Source organism: Ambystoma mexicanum, chromosome 8 (assembly GCF_040938575.1).
Source record: "Ambystoma mexicanum isolate Mex_15411 chromosome 8, UKY_AmexF1_1, whole genome shotgun sequence".
In the NCBI taxonomy this organism is placed as follows: domain Eukaryota; kingdom Metazoa; phylum Chordata; class Amphibia; order Caudata; family Ambystomatidae; genus Ambystoma; species Ambystoma mexicanum.
In genome coordinates, this window is record NC_090929.1 from 246,753,391 (window position 1) to 246,775,286 (window position 21,896).

Consider the following 21,896-nt stretch of genomic DNA (forward strand, 5'->3'; position numbering starts at 1 on the left):
TCCTCCCTGTGTGACTGGCAGATGGAGTCGGTTGCCTGCTGTAGTCGCTCCATCAGCCTTTCAGGGGGGACAATGGAAGTGGCCACCCTATCCATGGCCTGAGCCATCATCTCGGATGATGCTGCCTGTTGGGTTGCCATACCGTAAATGGATTGCTCCCATGTGGTATTGCCAGGTGGCATACGGCCACCACGTCGGCGGGCACCACACCTGTCTGGGGCAAGGCGAACTGCGCCTTGCTGTGCCGGCACTGCCTGAGGCTGCAGGACTGCATTCCCCCTCTGATCTGCTGGCCCAGGAACAGGATCAGATGTCGCGGAGTGTGACCCTGCATCCGTAACCACCAAAGGCGTAGCTGCCAACACTGACATCCCCATTGAGGGTTCTGACCCTGGTGCAGGTGGGTGGGACAGAACAGAATCCCTCCCTGGAACACTCACCTGCGACGGCACGTAGGTCTCATCCGAATCAACACCTGAGTACAGCTCGGGGGAGGTGCAGCCAGAGACACCCCTTGAGAGCACGACCTGCAGCAGTTGTGGGTTCTCACCCACCACCACACCACGTCCCTCACTAGTGGTTGGTTGGCCCACGAACCCCTCCTGGGTCTGCACCATCTCCACAACCCCAGCAGTATCAGGTGCGTCTTCCCCTGCAAAGACATAAAAACAAAGAAATGGAAACAGGCATTAGCACCATGGCACACAATGAGGGCTGAGAAGCAAGAGAACCAGTACTTGATTGACACATGTCCCACATGACTAAAACCCTCCCATGCATGCACCCTCACTGCATATGAAGGGCAGGCAAATGGCACACACTGATGACACCAAGATGGAAGATAAACACATTTTCTGCATGCTGCCTGGCAGTGGCATCACACATTGGCCTGTGATTGCCAGGTGAAACACACATGCCATCACACAGATGGCATGTACCATTGCTATTGAGTGAAGATGGAGAGGAGGGCAGCACCTATTCATTCAGTCCAGTTCCCGCATGTAATAGCTTTTCTAATTCAAACAGGTCAGATGTTTCACCTGGAGCTGCCAGTCCTAAATGGTCCAATTGCACAGGGACATGTGTGAACAAATGATATCCAGGTAACAAAGTCACTCCACTTTACCATAGCCATGTCAGACATGTGACTAGAGGACTGCGAAATGCCTAGTAAAAGTGGTGGAATGCAAACAATCTGACTGAATGAACTGTGAAAAATAAGCAACAATGTTGTGGCAAGGTGACACTTCAAGGGCAACTGGCGTGCAGTTGGGCTAAATGTCTACTGTTGGCAGAAGGGATACTGATATGGCCAAATGCAGCTGCGCAGGATGTATTGCATGAAGCACATGGCTGACCCATACGACTCAGGCGCACACACTCTCACCTGGCACAGAAACAGAAGCACTCACACACACCATGCACATGGATGACAAACACATGCATGTGCACTCACCGGACAATGCCTCGTAATCAGGCAGATCTCCCACGCCTTGGATCTGTTCCTCCGTGACGTAGGTCCCAGCGACTGACTCATGTGGAGTGAGTTCCATGTCTACTACTGGAGACTCACCTCCAGTCACTAGAGTTGCGGCATGACTTGAGGCCAGCTTACTCTTTCCCCTGCGCTTTAGGTCATTCCAGCGCTTATAGCAATCATTGGCTGTGCGCCTCACGATTCCAAGGGCACTTACGATGTCTGCAACGGTCTGCCAGTGTGCCTGGCATTGTGCAGGTGTGGTCTTGGATCCTGCAACAATGACCATCTCGTTGTCATGTGCGGACACATACTCGACAAGTGCATTCAGTTCGTCATCCGTGAAGCTGGGCTTCCTCGACGGGCCGGACTGTGTAGCCGTGTCTGGGGCATCAGCCTGTGCCGGACGAGCACTCTTCCTCTTCCGCTTGGAAGGTGGTGGTGATCCTGAGTGTCCTGCGCCGCTGTGGACACTAGGGGCAGGAGCCCTGGTGGACTCTGTATCAGGAGTGTGGGATTGCACACTCAGCATGGGAGTTGGTGCAGGCATTGGCTCAAGTGTGATGGTGTCAGGGGGAATGTCAGCAGGATGGACTGGGACCGACACTGTCCTGGCTGGGTGTGTGAGGGCTGGGGTGGATGGAGCCGCAGCTGCCTCTGCAGCCTCTCCGCCCTGCCTACTTGGGGCAGCAGATGACCTTGCTGCCCCAGATGCACGTGGCATGGTGACATCAACGTGCACCAGCGCACGTGTCATAGGCCTGCTGACCTGGAAGTCAGCCATGGAGTCAGCCAGGTCTGGTGCCACAATGGGCTGGTCCAACAAGGGCTGAGCATGGATGGTGTCAGCCACATCAGCCTCAACGGGAGGGGGGGGAGATTATGGGTGCCCTTGACTGGTCCTCCGCACATGGGGGGACAGGCTCACCCTGCAAGTAACGACCACGTCCCCTACCGGATCCACCACGGCCACCACTTGTGGCTCTTCCACCTTTGCCACCCTTACGGAATCCTCGCCTCCCAGCCATGGCACTGATGTAAATATGCGTATGGGAGTGGCTGTAAACTATTGTCCTGGGCAATTGGGGGTCAAAGGGGTTGGGTACCAGATGGTAATTGTACCCTAGTGCTCTTGCAAGGCTGAATGTAACCCCTGGGGAAAGATGACGGGTCACGCTACGCACAGGAGCCCCAGAAAAGGGAGATGACGTGCACGCAACCCCTCCTAGACCACGTGTGCAGAAAGAAAAACCTGCACTACGCTGTGGCACCCAGTAACACAAGAATGAACGTATGCGTGTCACACGCAGCCTAGAATGACCTCTGAAGGGGTAGGCTACACATGGGGCAAGCACAGATGTTAGATACGTGCGTGACTCACCGTCTGCCAGGTAAAAGAGCGTGAAAAAGGTGCGCGTTTGGTTGGCAACACCCCCGCCAAAAGAAGATTTGTACGCTGTCTGAGGAGACAGGACAACAGTAGAAGGGAACACTGTTTGAGGGAACAGGCCCAGGTAAACCAGTAAAAGAGAAAAAAGAGAAAAAGCTGTCAGAGGTAACAGGGAATACGAACTTGAAACGCCGTGAAGTAATTCGCGTGTGAAACGACAAGAAGTACAGAATTCACCCACTCGCTCTCCACAAAAAGCACGTACAAGGAAATGGTGTTCTACACGTACCTTTTATACAGGCCCACACGTCCAGCGTCACTTACGCCGCGTGTACGCGCTAGGGCCATTTGCACCAATTACACGCTTTGTCACTTCTGCGTGTAGGGCCATTTCCACCAATTACACACTTTGTCACTGCCGCGTGTACGCACTAGGCCCATTCCCACAAATTACACGCAATGACATTCTGAAGTGCTGTCCAATGACACGCGATGATACTCTGACGTGCAGTCTTTCCACTTGTGCTCTGTCATCACGTGCTGTGTGGGAAACACCCGTGCGGGTCACGTCACAGACGCGCTTACGCCCTGAGGGCCTTTGGTCCAATAGAATCGCGTATGCGTGCTGACGCGCTTACGCGCTAAGGGCCTTTCCTCGAATTGCACGCTGACGTGCAGACTTTTCACGTGCCAAATCACTCCGTATCAAGCTGGCCACGCGTATGCACACGGAAGACCACGCTCCTGCCCAGAAGGCCGAACTACTGCCCCCCAGAGCCCCGAGCACGCTCCCACCTGCCATCTGCTGCTGCCTGACTGCCTGCTGCCCACGTGCACTGCCATTTGCTGCCTGCACATCAGCCAGGGGTGCTGTTGCTGTGACCACCCCTGCTGGAACCGAAGACTCCCGACTGGTATTCCATCGCTCCACAGCCCAGCCCCAGGACCCAGTTGCCCACCCACTCCTGCCTCTGGGGTTGTCATGTCGGGGCAAACACCATCTGCGACCACTGACAACCCCCGGCCAGAGAGGCAGAGGGGCACCAGCTTCAGTTCCACCGAAGTTGGTGTCCTGGTGGAGCAAGTCCTGGGGCAGTATGATGCCCCCTTCGGAAGTTCCCGCGCCGACAAGGAAGGACGGACTCGGATCTGGACTGACATCGTGACTGCCATCAACGCGGAGGGGGTGGCAGTCCGCGACTTCCAACATGTCAGGAAGCGCTGGGAGGACTTCAGGTCCAGGACCCTGAACAAAGCCCGGCGCCTCTTGAAGGCAGCGGATGCCAAGGGGCGCCGGGGCCACTTGTCGGAAGAACAGATATGGGTCCTGGAACGCATATCCCCAGCGCTCCACGTCCAGGTCCTGGAGAAGCAGACCCGCCTGGAGTTGAGCGGTGAGTGTACATGCATCCTAAATGTGAGCAGTGCGTGTGGTGATTATTCGGTAGTGTGCAGGTTGCACATCTGTTTGTATGGGGTCGAGTATGGGTGGGGGTGTCCAGGGCCGTGGGGCTGACACATGCGTGGGCTGTAATGTGTGAGACATGGAAGGTGCTTGTGTGTGTAGGCTTGCATGCCAAAAGCAGTTGTGTGTGCACACATGTTTGGATGAATGTGTATTTAAGTAGACATGTCCGTGATGTCACGCATGTATGTTGTTTTCGGCTGCATGTATGAGCACTGTGTACATGTGCATGTGTGTGTATTTGACAAGGGTGCAACAGTGATGCAACATGGATGCATGTGACTGCGGTATGTGGAAGCCTGATTGGCATATGTGACATGGATGCCCGTCTGAACAGTGCGACACTTGGCAGAGGTGTACACATGCATGCAAGTGTGGTGGTGTGTGTACATGTGTGGCGCACTTCCTGTGTTGCATGTGATGTCTGGGTCACCTTTGGCTGCTCATGCTGTTGTATGTGTATGGATGGTGGTGGCCGTTGCGATATGGCTGTTGTATGGCTCATGTGTGCGAGTTGCAATGACATGTGTGTTGGGGATTGTGATGACATGTCTGAGGTTTGCCAATGCCACTCATGTGCAACTGTCATGTGTGTATGTGTCCATTGTACAGTGCCCTGATGCCTGTGTTTTGTTTCTCCCTGTCTGCAGTGTCAACTGATGAAGAGGGCGGAGAAGGTGCTGTGGAGCACAGCGGCGGGGATCCCACCGCCAGCCGGAGACGCAAGGTCCGGCTCCCCTCCCGTGTTGTCATCTCATCAGGGAGTGAGGAGTCCGGTGCCGCATCCCAGGCCGCAGCTGCCGGGGGGAGGTCCAAGAGGCGGAGGTTGGAGTTTGACTCCTCGACAGCAGATGGGGCAGCTGGGACACCACAGGGCCCAACAGGGGAAGATGGCACGGAGTCATCCAGGTTGGGGGGGGGTTTGGTGGAGGAGGAGGCTGTGCAAGCACCAGAGACGGGGTCTGGAGGTGGGGATCCCACTGGTGCTAGTGGTGCAGTCCAGGACCAGGGACAGAAGGCAGCACAGGCCGCCGCGGAGGTGCCTGTGTGCAATCCTGTCCCCGATCCTGGCCCTGCATCATCTTGCACCAGCAGGGATGCCTACGACCAGACCCGTTTTCAGGCAGGGGATGAGCTGACGTCAACTGGCCTTCCTCTGCCTGCGGACGTGGCTATCCAGGCGCGGGTTGAGCCTGTCCTGGCTGGTGTGGCGTTGCGTCAACGGGCCATGCAAGGTGACCTGCAGTCTTTTCATGGAGAGACTGCACGTCATCTCGAATGGCTCGTTGACCACGTCAGCCTGCTGGGACAGGTCATCCAGGCCGGATTCCTCCGTCTGATGGGGCTTGCTCCGACCCCCTCCTCAACTGGACCCCCTACGCGCCAGTCGTCCTCTGTGCCATCTTCCCACCCATCAGTCACCTGGGTGCCCTGTGGAGCTGCCTCTGACAGTGCGGCCAGGCTGGTGGAGGAGGCATCCCTGCCACAGTCGGGAGTCGGTCGTCCAGCAGGTGTGGCCACATCAACAACTGCACCCCAGCCGGTGGAGGATGTGCCAGTGCACGGGCAGAGGCAGAGCAGCAGCAGCAACATGGTGGGAGCCATGAAGGCTCGGGGCCTTCGACATCGGAGGGGCAGGCATCGGCCGGAGGGCAGGAGGACCCAGGACAGAGAGTGTCTTCCGTGTGGCAGCGGTTGGGCCACGCCATAGGTGCGGAGCGGCGGCGGGCGGAAGAGGCGCGGCTCACAATGGTGAGGGCGGAGAACTCCATGCGGAGGGCCATGAGGCGGGCCGAGTGCCTCGAGGCAATCCGCAGAGGGTTGGAGGAGGACACGGCGTCGTCCCTGCGGACCCTCGGGGCCATGGAACTGGACCGCCTCCGGGACATCAAACAGGAGTTCGATGATGCCCTGGCCCGGGACACCACGGAGTGAGCCGCTGGACTTGCCCGCCGCCTTTGTATATAGTTCTTTAGTTTTAGGTTTCCTTTGTTTTTTCTTATGATTTGGAGTCAACGGACACTGCTCCACTTTTTGTATATAGTTGCTTTTTAGTTAGGTTTTTTTTTTAGGTTTCCTTTGTACAGTTGGGCTCATGGACCCTTCCGAGTTTTTTACATAGTTCTTGATTTGATAGATAGTTTTTTTACGTTTGACTTTGGACGACATTTTTTTGGATTATGATTTGCAGTTCTTTATTTTTATGCGGACATGCAGCTTGATTTTTTTTACTTCCCATTGTAGTTTGTTTAATTTCTTTAGCATTCTTTCTTTTTTTCAACACAATTTTGTTTTCATACTTCACTGTGTGGTATCATCTCATTGGTTTCATGCATGTCATGTTGGGTGTTTTCCCATTCAATTGCAAACATTATGTGTGACGGACATGGGTTCATTTGCTTCATGAACATTGGGGGTGTGACATGTAATTTCCATTTCCATGTGGGTGAATGGGTTACTTGGTAGGGCTTTTTGGCTGTGGAGGCTGACCATAACGCACATGATTGGGGATTGTGACAGCTGGTCGAGGGTGCCCCTGCACTGCTGGGGGGTGGGGGTGGTGGGAGACATGAGTGGGGGCCTGGTGGAGGCTGACCCTGCACTGCTGGTGGGTGGGGGTGGTGGGAGACATGAGTGGGGGCCTGGTGGAGGCTGACCCTGCACTGCTGGGGGGTGGGGGTGGTGGGAGACATGAGTGGGGGCCTGGTGGAGGGTGCCCCTGGATGGTGGGGGGTGGAGGTGGTGGGAGACATGAGTGGGGGCCTGGTGGGGGCTGCCCCTGCACTGCTGGTGGGTGGGGGTGGTGGGAGACATGAGTGGGGGCCTGGTGGAGGCTGCCCCTGCACTGCTGGGGGGTGGGGGTGGTGGGAGACATGAGTGGGGGCCTGGTGGAGGGTGCCCCTGCACTGCTGGGGCGTGGGGGTGGTGGGAGACATGAGTTTGGGCCTGGTGGAGGGTGCCCCTGCACTGCTGGGGGGTGGGGTGGTGGGAGACATGAGTGGGGGCCTGGTGGAGGCTGCCCCTGCACTCCTGGGGGGTGGGGGCGGTGGGAGACATGAGAGGGGGCCTGGTGGAGGCTGCCCCTGCACTGCTGGGGGGTGGGGGTGGTGGGAGACATGAGTGGGGGCCTGGTGGAGGGTGCCCCTGGATGCTGGGGGGTGGGGGTGCAGGGGGACATGAGTGGGAGCCTGGTGGAGGCTGCCCCTGCACTGCTGGGGGTGGGGGTGGTGGGAGGCATGAGTGGGGGCCTGGTGGAGGGTGCCCCTGGATGGTGGGGGGTGGGGGTGGTGGGAGACATGGGTGGGGGCCTGGTGGTGGCTGCCCCTGGTGGCTGGGGGGTGGGGGTGGTGGGAGACATGAGTGGGGGCCTGGTGGAGGCTGCCCCTGGTGGCTGGGGGGTGGGTGGGGTGCGAGACATGAGTGGGGGCCTGGTGGAGGGTGCTCCTGGTGGCTGGGTGGTGGGGGGGGGTGGGAGACATGATGGGGGCCTGGTGGAGGCTGCCCCTGGTGGCTGGGGGGTGGGGGTGGTGGGAGACATGAGTGGGGGCCTGGTGGAGGGTGCCCCTGCACTGCTGGGGGTGGGGGTGGTGGGAGACATGAGTGGGGGCCTGGTGGAGGCTGCCCCTGGTGGCTGGGGGGTGGGGGTGGTGGGAGACATGAGTGGGGGCCTGGTGGAGGGTGCCCCTGCACTGCTGGGTGGTGGGGGTGGTGGGAGACATGAGTTGGGGCCTGATGGAGGGTGCCCCTGCACTGCGATGGGGTCCGGGTGGTGGGAGACATGAGTGGGGGCCTGGTGGAGGCTGCCCCTGCACTGCTGGGGGGTGAGGGTGGTGGGAGACATGAGTGGGGGCCTGGTGGAGGGTGCCCCTGGATGGTGGGGGGTGGGGGTGGTGGGAGACATGAGTGGGGGCCTGGTGGGGGCTGCCCCTGCACTGCTGGTGGGTGGGGGTGGTGGGAGACATGAGTGGGGACCTGGTGGAGGGTGCCCCTGGATGGTGGGGGGTGGGGGTGGTGGGAGACATGAGTGGGGGCCTGGTGGTGGCTGCCCCTGGTGGCTGGGGGGTGGGGGTGGTGGGAGACATGAGTGGGGGCCTGGTGGAGGCTGCCCCTGGTGGCTGGGGGGTGGGGGTGGTGCGAGACATGAGTGGGGGCCTGGTGGAGGGTGCCCCTGGTGGCTGGGTGGTGGGGGTGGTGGGAGACATGAGTGGGGGCCTGGTGGAGGCTGCCCCTGGTAGCTTGGGGGGTGGGGGTGGTGGGAGACATGAGTGGGGGCCTGGTGGAGGGTGCCCCTGCACTGCTGGGGGTGGGGGTGGTGGGAGACATGAGTGGGGGCCTGGTGGAGGCTGCCCCTGGTGGCTGGGGGGTGGGGGTGGTGGGAGACATGAGTGGGGGCCTGGTGGAGGGTGCCCCTGCACTGCTGGGTGGTGGAGGTGGTGGGAGACATGAGTGGGGGCCTGGTTGAGGGTGCCCCTGCACTGCTGGGGGTGGGGGTGGTGGGAGACATGAGTGGGGCCTGGTGGAGGCTGCCCCTGCACTGCTGGGGGGTGGGGGTGGTGGGAGACATGAGTTTGGGCCTGGTGGAGGGTGCCCCTGGATGGTGGGGGGTGGGGGTGGTGGGAGACATGAGTGGGGGCCTGGTGGGGCTGCCCCTGCACTGCTGGTGGGTGGGGGTGGTGGGAGACATGAGTCAGGACCTGGTGGAGGCTGCCCCTGCACTGCTGGGGGGTGGGGGTGGTGGGAGACATGAGTGGGGGCCTGGTGGAGGGTGCCCCTGCACTGCTGGGGGGTGGGGGTGGTGGGAGACATGAGTGGGGGCCTGGTGGAGGCTGCCCCTGCACTGCTGGGGGGTGGGGGTGGTGGGAGACATGAGTGGGGGCCTGGTGGAGGGTGCCCCTGGATGGTGGGGGGTGGGGGTGGTGGGAGACATGAGTGGGGGCCTGGTGGAGGCTGCCCCTGCACTGCTGGTGGGTGGGGGTGGTGGGAGACATGAGTGGGGACCTGGTGGAGGGTGCCCCTTGATGGTGGGGGGTGGGAGTGGTGGGAGACATGAGTGGGTGCCTGGTGGTGGCTGCCCCTGGTGGCTGGGGGGTGGGGGTGGTGGGAGACATGAGTGGGGGCCTGTGGAGGCTGCCCCTGGTGGCTGCGGGGTGGGGGTGGTGCGAGACATGAGTGGGGGCCTGGTGGAGGGTGCCCCTGGTGGTTGGGTAGTGGGGGTGGTGGGAGACATGAGTGGGGGCCTGGTGGAGGCTGCCCCTGGTGGCTGGGGTTTGGGGGTGGTGGGAGACATGAGTGGGGGCCTGGTGGAGGGTGCCCCTGCACTGCTGGGGGTGGGGGTGGTCGGAGACATGAGTGGGGGCCTGGTGGATGCTGCCCCTGGTGGCTGGGGGGTGGGGGTGGTGGGAGACATGAGTGAGGGCCTGGTGGAGGGTGCCCCTGCACTGCTGGGTGGTGGAGGTGGTGGGAGACATGAGTGGGGGCCTGGTTGAGGGTGCCCCTGCACTGCTGGGGGTGGGGGTGGTGGGAGACATGAGTGGGGCCTGGTGGAGGCTGCCCCTGCACTGCTGGGGGGTGGGGGTGGTGGGAGACATGAGTTTGGGCCTGGTGGAGGGTGCCCCTGGATGGTGGGGGGTGGGGGTGGTGGGAGACATGAGTGGGGGCCTGGTGGGGCTGCCCCTGCACTGCTGGTGGGTGGGGGTGGTGGGAGACATGAGTCAGGACCTGGTGGAGGCTGCCCCTGCACTGCTGGGGGGTGGGGGTGGTGGGAGACATGAGTGGGGGCCTGGTGGAGGGTGCCCCTGCACTGCTGGGGGGTGGGGGTGGTGGGAGACATGAGTGGGGGCCTGGTGGAGGCTGCCCCTGCACTGCTGGGGGGTGGGGGTGGTGGGAGACATGAGTGGGGGCCTGGTGGAGGGTGCCCCTGGATGGTGGGGGGTGGGGGTGGTGGGAGACATGAGTGGGGGCCTGGTGGAGGCTGCCCCTGCACTGCTGGTGGGTGGGGGTGGTGGGAGACATGAGTGGGGACCTGGTGGAGGGTGCCCCTGGATGGTGGGGGGTGGGAGTGGTGGGAGACATGAGTGGGTGCCTGGTGGTGGCTGCCCCTGGTGGCTGGGGGGTGGGGGTGGTGGGAGACATGAGTGGGGGCCTGTGGAGGCTGCCCCTGGTGGCTGCGGGGTGGGGGTGGTGCGAGACATGAGTGGGGGCCTGGTGGAGGGTGCCCCTGGTGGTTGGGTAGTGGGGGTGGTGGGAGACATGAGTGGGGGCCTGGTGGAGGCTGCCCCTGGTGGCTGGGGTTTGGGGGTGGTGGGAGACATGAGTGGGGGCCTGGTGGAGGGTGCCCCTGCACTGCTGGGGGTGGGGGTGGTCGGAGACATGAGTGGGGGCCTGGTGGATGCTGCCCCTGGTGGCTGGGGGGTGTGGGTGGTGGGAGACATGAGTGGGGGCCTGGTGGAGAGTGCCCCTGCACTGCTGGGTGGTGGAGGTGGTGGGAGACATGAGTGGGGGCCTGGTTGAGGGTGCCCCTGCACTGCTGGGGGGGTGGGGGTGGTGGGAGACATGAGTGGGGGCCTGGTGGAGGCTGCCCCTGCACTGCTGGGGGGTGGGGGTGGTGGGAGACATGAGTTTGGGCCTGGTGGAGGGTGCCCCTGGATGGTGGGGGGTGGGGGTGGTGGGAGACATGAGTGGGGGCCTGGTGGGGGCTGCCCCTGCACTGCTGGTGGGTGGGGGTGGTGGGAGACATGAGTGGGGACCTGTTGGAGGCTGCCCCTGCACTGCTGGGGGGTGGGGGTGGTGGGAGACATGAGTGGGGGCCTGGTGGAGGGTGCCCCTGCACTGCTGGGGGGTGGGGGTGGTGGGAGACATGAGTGGGGGCCTGGTGGAGGCTGCCCCTGCACTGCTGGGGGGTGGGGGTGGTGGGAGACATGAGTGGGGGCCTGGTGGAGGGTGCCCCTGGTGGCTGGGGGGTGGGGTGTTGGGAGACATGACTGGGGGCCTGGTGGAGGGTGCCCCTGCACTGCTGGGGGGTGGGGGTGGTGCGAGACATGAGTGGGGGCCTGGTGGAGGCTGCCCCTGCACTGCTGGGGGGTGGGGGTGGTGGGAGACATGAGTGGGGGCCTGGTGGAAGGTGCCCCTGGATGCTGGGGGTTGGGGGTGCAGGAGGACATGAGTGGGGGCCTGGTGGAGGCTGCCCCTGCACTGCTGGGGGGTGGGGGTGGTGGGAGACATGAGTGGGGGCCTGGTGGAGGGTGCCCCTGGATGGTGGGGGGTGGGGGTGGTGGGAGACATGAGTGGGGGCCTGGTGGTGGCTGCCCCTGGTGGCTGGAGGGTGGGGGTGGTGGGAGACATGATTGGGGGCCTGGTGGAGGCTGCCCCTGGTGGCTGGGGGGTGGGGGTGGTGGGAGACATGAGTGGGGGCCTGGTGGAGGGTGCCCCTGGTGGCTGGGGGGTGGGGGTGGTGGCAGACATGAGTGGGGGCCTGGTGGAGGGTGCCCCTGCACTGCTGGGGGGTGGGGGTGGTGGGAGACATGAGTGGGGGCCTGGTGGAGGCTGCCCCTGCACTGCTGGGGGTGAGGGTGGTGGGAGACATGATTTGGGGCCTGGTGGAGGCTGCCCCTGCACTGCTGGGGGGGTGGGGGTGGTGGGAGACATGAGTGGGGGCCTGGTGGAGGGTGCCCCTGGATGCTGTGGGGTGGTGATGCAGGGGGACATGAGTGGGGGCCTGGTGGAGGCTGCCCCTGCACTACTGGGGGTGGTGGTGGTGGGAGACATGAGTGGGTGCCTGGTGGAGGGTGCCCCTGGATGGTGGGGGGTGGGGGTGGTGGGAGACATGAGTGGGGGCCTGGTGGTGGCTGCCCCTGGTGGCTGGGGGGTGGGGGTGGTGGGAGACATGAGTGGGGGCCTGGTGGAGGCTGCCCCTGGTGGCTGGTGGGTGGGGGTGGTGGGAGACATGAGTGGGGGCCTAGTGGAGGGTGCCCCTGGTGGCTGGGTGGTGGGGGTGGTGGGAGACATGAGTGGGGGCCTGGTGGAGGCTGCCCCTGGTGGCTGGGGGGTGGGGGTGGTGGGAGACATGAGTGGGGGCCTGGTGGAGGCTGCCCCTGCACTGCTGGGGGGTGGGGGTGGTGGGAGACATGAGTGGGGGCCTGGTGGAGGGTGCCCCTGGATGCTGGGGGGTGGGGGTGCAGGGGGACATGAGTGGGGGCCTGGTGGAGGCTGCCCCTGCACTGCTGGGGGGTGGGGGTGGTGGGAGACATGCATTGTTGATCAGTAGTGCAAGGTGACATGTGGGTTGGCTGCGGGGCATGTCCATGGTGGATGGGCTGCCTGCGGGACATGAGCAGGGGTGCAGGGTAGTCCCCTCGTAGTGTGGGCTGCCTGCAGGGGCCGTGGAGGTTGTCGAGCGTACACCTGGGAGGACCCACACGGCCAATTCACGTGTAGTACTCCCCAGAACCCCTGGAATCCACATACCCTGCTGGAATCGCATGTGGAACTTCCCGCGCACCCATGGAATACACGTACCCTGCTCGCACTGGGCCAATCGCGTGTGGAACTTCCCGCGCACCCCTGAAATACACGTACCCTGCTGATATTGTGTGTGGAACTTCCCGCGCACCCATGGAATACACGTACCCTGCTCGCACTGGGCCAATCGCGTGTGGAACTTCCCGCGCACCCCTGAAATACACGTACCCTGCTGAAATTGCGTGTGGAACTTCCTGCGCACCCCTGAAATACACGTACCCTGCTCGCACTGGGCCAATCGCGTGTGGAACTTCCCGCGCACCCCTGAAATACACGTCCCCTGCTGAAATCGCGTGTGGAACTTCCCGCGTACCCCTGAAATACACGTACCCTGCTCGCACCGGGCCAATCGCGTGTGGAACTTCCCGCGCACCCCTGGAATACACGTACCCTGCTGAAATCGCGTGTGGATCTTCCCGCGCACCCCTGAAATACATGTACCCTGCTCGCACTGGGCCAATCGCATGTGGAACTTCCCGCGCACCCCTGGAATACACGTACCCTGCTGTAATCGCGTGTGGAACTTCCTGCGCACCCCTGAAATACACGTACCCTGCTCGCACTGGGCCAATCGCGTGTGGAACTTCCCGCGCACCCCTGAAATACACGTTCCCCGCTTGGCGTTTGCTGTTTGCCAGCCCGGTGAACTGGTCCAGGGTTAGTGCAGCCCTTTGCGATGATTTAGGGATTTTGATGGCTTTTCCTTGCGCGAGGGCGTTCTTGGGGGCGTTACTGGCGCTGCTGCAGGGTCGCTGCGATTCTCTGCGCCACGGCTGGTTTGGGAGCCTAAAATCCATGAATACGCTGTGCGCGGAAATCGGTTTTAGCGCACATTCCTGGCACACACAATCGCACGCGGACACTCTGCGCCAGCCGCTTGCGACACTTTTCTGCGAAATTCTATGAATTACCCTCATAGCCTTTAATCTAAAACTGTTCTAACAGGAATGCCTCTTTAGTCAGGCTGTTGAAGATCTTTTTGTGAAGAAAATAAAATACACACAGTTTAATATAGCTATATGTTTGCAGCTTTTCTTCCTAAGAGGTACAGTTGTGTTTCTGGGCCTATTACAGTGTTATTTCCATTGCGTGTGTACAGTTTCAACTCACTGCTTTGCAGAGCAGTGCAACACGGGTTCATTTTACTTTCCCTGGTCATTTACAAATGCGTTTTTCCTTGCATCTTTATTCTGAACATTTCCATAGCTCTGGTCAATTTCTAATACACAGGAATCTCTGCAAATCAAGGGTTCTTTGAGACTGACATAAGCAAAGGGAGAGAGAGAGCTTTGTATGAAGAGTTTTACCTGTGTTACTATGCTGCAAGAGTAAATGCTTGCCGTACGGCCTGAAATGAATTTCTCTGCTCTTTCACAGTTTTTACTTGACACACAATGCCTTTCTGGTAAGAATGACCTATTTTGATGGTGTTCCTCCTGAAGATAGCTGGCAATGGATATGTTTTACTGGAATCGAACTGTGTGATGTTGAAAAGATAGAAACAGCACCAGTGCAAAGCCATTTTAAAACACAGAACATTTTCTCTTTCAGTTGGAAGTCTTCAGCTGGCAGCATAGCAGCTCTGAGCCAGGCTGCTTTTGAATTCTTCTTTTTGGTGCACATGTAGAAAATAACTGCAGCCCTTCTCGGTGTGTCCTATGTTCTATCTCACCCCGTATGTAATCAGCAGAGCCAGTGCAGCCATTACTTTTGCAACTGCTAAAACACAGTTTTGGTGATGCAGGGGAATATGTGCTCAGCAAAGCCAGCACAACCATTATTCTTCTAACTGCTGAAAATGCAGTTTGGTGGTGTAGGAGAGTTCTGCTGGGCTAGTAAATGTACCCCACAGGACCAAGCATGATTTGCATATGGTCTTTTCCCATCTGTAGCGGCTTGGCAGGCTTAAATAAACAATGGTGTGGAGGGTTGCCCAGAGCTGTGCCAGTGATTATGAATGATTTGAAACCTTCCAGCCATCGGGCCTCATTATGAGGTGGGTGGTAAGGGATTACCGGCACCGGTAAGGGCACCAGTGCCGGTAATCCCTTACCACCCTTCTACGAGTTCCCTTTGCGGGTCCTCCCTTAACGCCTGGTTTTTCCAGGCGTTAAGGACAGGACCCGCAAAGGGACTTTAGAGCTAATAACGGTACCGCAATTTGCGGTACCGTTATTAGCGCCTTCCCCATTCCCATTGAGCCCTATGTGGGCTCAAATGGGAATGGGGAAGGGCCCTGGTGAATGGGGAATTACCGGTCCCGCCAACCTTGGAATGGACCGGTAATTGCTCCATTTACCAGGGTGGAGTCTGTAAGGTTTTGGAGGCAGCCATGGCGCTAATAGCGCCATGGTTACCTCCAACCTCGTAATGAGGCCCATTAACTTTCTGTTTTACTAGTTTGGTTAGTAATCCACCGTTTATTTTGTTAGATGGGAGATAGAGGGGAAGGATGTGTTGCAGGTCACAGTATTGCAGGTTTGATTTCATTCTAAAATGACAACATCTGAAGCAGCTCCATAACATCAACCTTAGAAAAGGCCTATTTTATTATTTTATTTGGTCTTGCTTAATGCCAGCCTCCTCCAGTTTCCAAGCACTGGAACAGGAACTGAACCCATGCATCCTCTTGTTCCCAAAGTAGGTGTGTTGCCCCTCAGCTATTCTTCCAAACATATATACTTTTTGCTTGAGGAACCACCAGATGGTTTATTTCTAAGGCATTGGGCAACTTAATATACATTAATTATCTCCCCTTGCGCCTATCTACAATGTGATTGTGATGCAGGTCTGCCTGATCTCGGTCAGGTCACGCAGTGCCCAGGCAGGATTGGTGCCAGAGCCTCTGGGGCACACCCATCTCATCAAAGGCCAGTGGCACACTGGATGTGCGAAGCACAAAACGGTAACACTGACGAGATTTGCGTTCATGCTTTGCTGTCACCAAGTCCTGCAGTTTGCTGTTACCCATTCCCACCTAGCTAGATCTAGCCCCCATACCCTCCCTGTTACTGCAGTACTGAGTATGAGCTGCACAGACAGCTCCACCTCTAAACCCAACCATTCAGGCATTCTTTATTAATGGAGTACCAATCTGTTAGTGATGGCGCTTCATGGTTTTTCCTGCATCCTTGTTATTTCTCCAGCTAATGCGATGGAGGTTCCAGTTGAAAAAAGCTGTGGCACATTTAGCTGCATTCACAACAGCCTTTTTGTCCAGTGGCCCTGGGGTAGCAAAGACAGGTCTAGGGGGAGCAGAGGGGGAGCCAGGGTAGCAGGTGCTACCCCTGAGCACCCCAACCCCAAATTACATCCCTGTTTAACTCTCACCACTAATCATTCTCTCACGTGTATCAATGTGGGGCTTTCCTCCCACACATCCATCTCATTCAGTCTCCTTCTAAACGCAGCCTCCATTCCAGAGGAGGTCTTTCTCTCATGGCCTGCAATGTGTAACCATTCTCCCCCTATGCTACTCTACTGTCAAGTTGATCACGTTATTCTTTTCTTACCTCAATTCCTCTGATATACTCATTTGGCTCTTTCTTTTTGCTTATTTCTTTATATCCATTCTTTCTTCCTTTTATCACAGTCTTTCAATACATGTATTCCTTTCTCTTTTTTCAACAAATGTATTTCTTCCTTGTGCTCTTCACTATGTCTTTCGTGTGTCCTCTTTATTCCTCTCTTGTTATTTCTCCTTACATTGTTTCACAGGTTCTTGCTTCCATTTCTTCCTTTCATTTTTTTTTCTTCATTTCATCTATCTTTCCTTTTCCACTTTTTCTCAGTCCCCTTCTTCTTCATTTTTGTTTCTCATAAAAAATTATATATTTTCTTCTATTTCTATCACATCACTGTATGGAAAATATTTTCTCCCTTTAGCCTGCACTTGTCATCCCTAAAAAGCCACTCTCTCCCGAAGGTGACGATTTCCTAAGAGGCCTCCAGGGAAGAGATCAAAGTAGAGAAGTTCACCCTTATGCTGAGATGAATTAGACTGCACAGTTCATCAGCCCTAGCCAGCAAAGTTAATGGTCAGGGGTCATTTGAGTTGTAGTTCAAAACAGCTTGCGACCCAAAGGTTGCAGATGCCTTTTGTTGGGAAGGGGAAGGTGTAAATGAAGGCCAGGCTTCTGTCAATGTGCAGATGTGGGGTGGTTAGTAAAGATCCACATAAGCAAAGGGGGTTTATGCTGCGAGCGCCATCTTGATGACTGGGGGTGCGGCAAACTGAGCCCGATGTTGCAACTTCATATTTATAAAGTATATTTAATTATTGATGGGATATGTTACTGTAGTTTACTTTTTGTTTACAACAGGTTCATATTAGCTTACATGTGCAGAGAAATATAAAGGGCCTCATTACGCAGTAGGCGGTAAGTCACAGCCCTTACCGGCATGGCGTTAATAACATGTACATGTAGGATGCTGGCCGCTAATAATGTGGCATCACGAGTACACAGGCACGAGCTTAGCGCCATGCCGGTAAGGACCCTACCACCATGCCGCTAAAGGCCCTGTAAAGGCCCTTAGCGGCACCGAGGAAAGCGCTGATAGCACTTCCGCCCTCCCACAACACGGCATTAGCGGTGACCGCTATTAGCGGTCACCGTAAATAAGCGGAACCAGAAGTAGCGTCATCGCACAGGAACGGGAAATAGCACGGCGGCCATCTTTAAAAACACAATCCATTGCCATCCTCTGCCCCCAGGACCTGCAGCCACACCAGAGCCTTCCAAAGTCTTTCACAGACCCACTGATAATGCCCAAGGCAATAAAAAAAGGAGCAGAGCGGCAGCGCAAAGAGCGCTTTTCAAATGAAGAGCTCACAATACTAACTGACACGCTTGCTGCCAATGCAGAGGTGGTGTTCCTCAATGACATGCAGCTTCCCACCCTAATCAAGAAGAAGGAGTTCTGGGCAGAGGTGGACCGTAAAGTTAGTGCGGTGGGCTCCACCCCCCGCACTGTGAAAGATGTCAGGAAGCAGTGGGACGATCTCCGCCTCCCTGTTCGCAGCATCCTGGCTGCCAACCGGAGCCTGGCCATGGGCACAGGAGGCGGTGGAGGATCCCCAATACAACTAATGGAGTGGGAGGAGACCTGTGCAAGCACCATTGGGGTTGAATCAGTTGAGGTAGTAGGCAAAAAGTGGACATGTACAGTGCATGGCTACGGCAGTTATTGCCATGTACTGGGTGAGGTCAAGTAATTTGTGTCTCTTGGTCCTGGCACCGTTTGTACCACACTGCTAGTGTACTGCCATTCCGAAGTTGATGTCCCCATGCTGTCATGCGGAACTTCAGTAGTGGTGTACGGGTGTGGATCAGTACAATGGCTAGAGGAGATCCCTTTGTATGCACTCAAGGGCGCATATCCGTTGTGATGCTGTTCAGCGTACATTTCCAATGTCCATTTTGGCTGCATGTAGCTGCATTGGGTTATAGAGGGTATGGTCTGATGTGCATTGTGCATGTGGATGGATATGGCATGCTTGGGGTAATGGATTCATTTCATTCTTGTGCAGCTTACTACTTGCATGTGGTTTTCGTGTGTCAGGTCCATTGTGGGCTGCCTCTGTGGACAGTGGTGTAAATCTGTATGTCCATTGTTTATCCTGACAACTGTTCACACCCAGTTGGAGTATGCATCTCTCCCCCCCAATCACACCCAGGTGGAGTATGCACCCCACAATCACACCCAGTTGGAGTATGCATCTCCCCCCAATCATACACCACATCACACTGCCATGTGCTTGCCCTCCTACTCACCAAGTAGCCACGAACGTTGTCCAGCATGTCGATCCATGTAGCGTGGAATTGTTGAGTTCCGCAGGACCATTGAATCATGGGTTAACCGGGATATCGGGCACAACAATGTGTGATTATCTTGTTAGAGTCACATAGCATTTGGACGTTGATGGAGTGGTATTGCTTTCTGTTTTGGTAGACTGCCTCATTGGTATGTGGGACCACCAATTCCACATGGGTACAGTTGATGGCCACGATGCAACTTGGGATGCTGGCCAGTGAATACAAGCCAACTTTGGTGTTGGAGATCTCCTGGGCAGTCCGTGGCAGGGATATGTGTTCACTTGTGTGCTTCAGGAGGGCATTGAGCACCTGGTTCAGCGTGCGTGAGAATACTGGTTGAGATATGCCATGCATCTGCCCTACCGTATGCTGGTAGGTGTCTGTGGCCAGGAAGTGGAGCACAGTAACCACCTTCAGTAGAGGGGGGATGGCAGTACAGATGCCTGTGACGCTGACAATGTCGTTGTGTATCATGTCCACAATGGTGGTGATGGTATCCCGGTCCAGACGGTACAGGGTGTGTATCTGCTCAGGGGTTAGGTTGAATGGACTGGCTCTGATCCTGGGGATTGGTGGCTGCCTCTGTGGTATGACTAGGTGCACTGGTGGGGCTTGCTGGGCCTGTCTCGCCCTCCTCCTCCTGTGTCTCCTCTGTGCTGCCTGTTGTTGTTGGTGCTGCAATGCAATCATGTCCTCCAGCCCATGCAATGCTGCTAGTATTGGAATCATTTTGGTGTGTGAATAGGTGTTGGAAGGGGTGTTGTGTGCTCCTTTTGTGCTGGCCCAGTCTCCATTGCCTCCACCTGTGCTGATCGTGGCCACCTGTGGCAGTTGGGAACACTGCACATGTCCCTTAATGGGAGGTTTGCGATGCCGGTATTTCCGCCATGCCGGTATGGGCTCTTTGGGCCTGCTCCATGCCGATATTAGCATGTCTGCATGTCTTGTGATGGACTCCTATTTCCGCCATGCCGCTATTGCTGACATGAGGGGTTGCGCGCCCGTGAACTTGCCGCTATTAGAGGCACCGTTCTTAGCGGTGCCACTAATAGCGGGTAGACTGGTCGTAATTGGCAGGAGCGGTTAGCGATGCCGGTAATCCTTTACTGGCATCGTTTTTCCCTTACCGCCTACCGTGTAATGAGGCCCAAAATGTTAAAAACACCAAAAGAAACATAGACACAATTCACACATGGGGTGCATTGAAATACATGGAAATTGCAGGACAGGAAAGGTATTTAAAGTGCATGCCAGGAAGAGTACTGGTCATAGAGAATCCACTGTGAAGAAAATATGACAGTTATTAAACATGCATGCACACTGATATAAATACAAAGGAAATGTGTGAATCTAAATGTAGTGGGCTTTTTATAAATGAATGAAAACACGGCAGACAGGGCTGTTTTGCAAAGTGATCTTTGACATTTGAGAAACTAATTTGGTGGATTTTCCGACGACCGAGGATGAGTAAATAAGTGACTTCAACCTTTGCAGTCAGCTCATCTGAAGGATCCGGCCATGGGGTTTTTGCTCTGATAAATATTGCAGATGACTGATGTAATCTTGTGAATGCATGGGAGCTTTTCTGAGAGGTTTAACTATGTTTTTTTGGCCAGCAGTAAAATATGGGGGGAGTCAATGCCCAAGGCTAAAGTAATTGAAACCCAGGAGTTTCAATTGCATTTTCAGATGTGCTGTGCGTGATGACATGGCAGTCATTTAGATTAGAATGTTCCAATGGAACCATTGACCAGTTTACTGAGCCTTCTTCATGTCACTTGAAATATTTATGTGAACGATATGCAATTAAAAGTTAAGGTTAAAAGGGCTTATGCCAGTTATTAGTAGTAATTAATTATATTTGCATACAAATGTTCAAATGGATGATGATGTCATGATTTACCATGGACAAATCCTAAAAGGAGGTATGTTCTACATATAAGCTGAAGATGATAGTTAAGATAACGGGAGTGTAGGAATTGGAGAAAAATGGGATTTCTTTAAAGAGATTTTTGTCCAATCACATGTGGGGTGATGGATTGCAATAACATATCTGGAGGAGTTTTAACTGTTGCAAACATGTATATACGATGTCAACTGAACTGATGTGCTTCATTGAGACTTGAGTTAGTACGGTTACATAGCAGCATCTAACTGCTCCACAGATGATTGTACACTAAACTTGCTTTACGTACAAAACGTGCAATCGTTCCTCAGGCTTGGGGCCACTTGGGTTAAGGTGATTAAGGGGCACGCCATGAAAAATTTGGTGAGCCGCTTAGGAGCCCAGGCTTTCTGAGTTGTTGAGGGTCTTCTGTCCACATCACTCAGCTCCAGCACCTCACTGGTGGACCAGTCTTCCGTGCACAGTGAAAAAGAGGTCTGCAGACACCATATTGGTTAAAGGTCTGTCTTCTCCCCGAGACGTGGTGCAATGGCCCAGCTGTGCAGGACGACTTGATGGTGCACCACATTGTAGTGCTTCAGGTTCACATGAATTTACTTTTGGAGGAAAAGCAAGAGGGAAATAGGGGTAAAATACGGTTGTTTCTTCGATTTAACGGTTTTGGTCAGGGTAGACTTGGAGTGTGTATGTGTAAAATTAGTTGAGGTTGCAGGTATTGGAAAAGTGGATGTTTTTGATGGAGTGATTGAACTGTTCTGTGTCGTAAGTACCTTGTGTATATGATTTACCTAGTTTGTTATTTTAGAGGTGTGAGGTGGTATCCGACCCTTCACGCTCAGTGTGAGGTTTGTCCTGAAACCCTTTAGTTTGTCTGTCTGGTTCACTGGAGACCTCACCTGAAGGTGGGGTGGCATCTTATGGTAAATCCAACCGTAGATACCTTTCTGAAGTAGGCCCTTGACATTCTTTTGTATTGGCTGTGCGGGAGGAACCATCGCCTCGAGTAGGGAAGGGGAAACTTCCTGTAGTCATGAAAAAACTGTATTGCTGTAGAGAAGGACATACCAGTAAAAGAAGAACGAGCAAGAGCTGTGGTGCTGTACTGGAAAGCATAGACTAGGTGGTATCTTATCTTGAAGAATGGAGCTCCAAGATCCACTGGGGAAATCAGTTCTCTGTGCCTTGGCTTGCAAACAGTGGCATGCCCCAAGGGGCAAGTTTATCACCTCTCTTGTTTGATCTCTATTTGCAGTGTCTATGTACCGTATTAACCAACTTAGCTGTTTTCTTCACCAACATCACCAATGGCACGCAACTGGTGATGG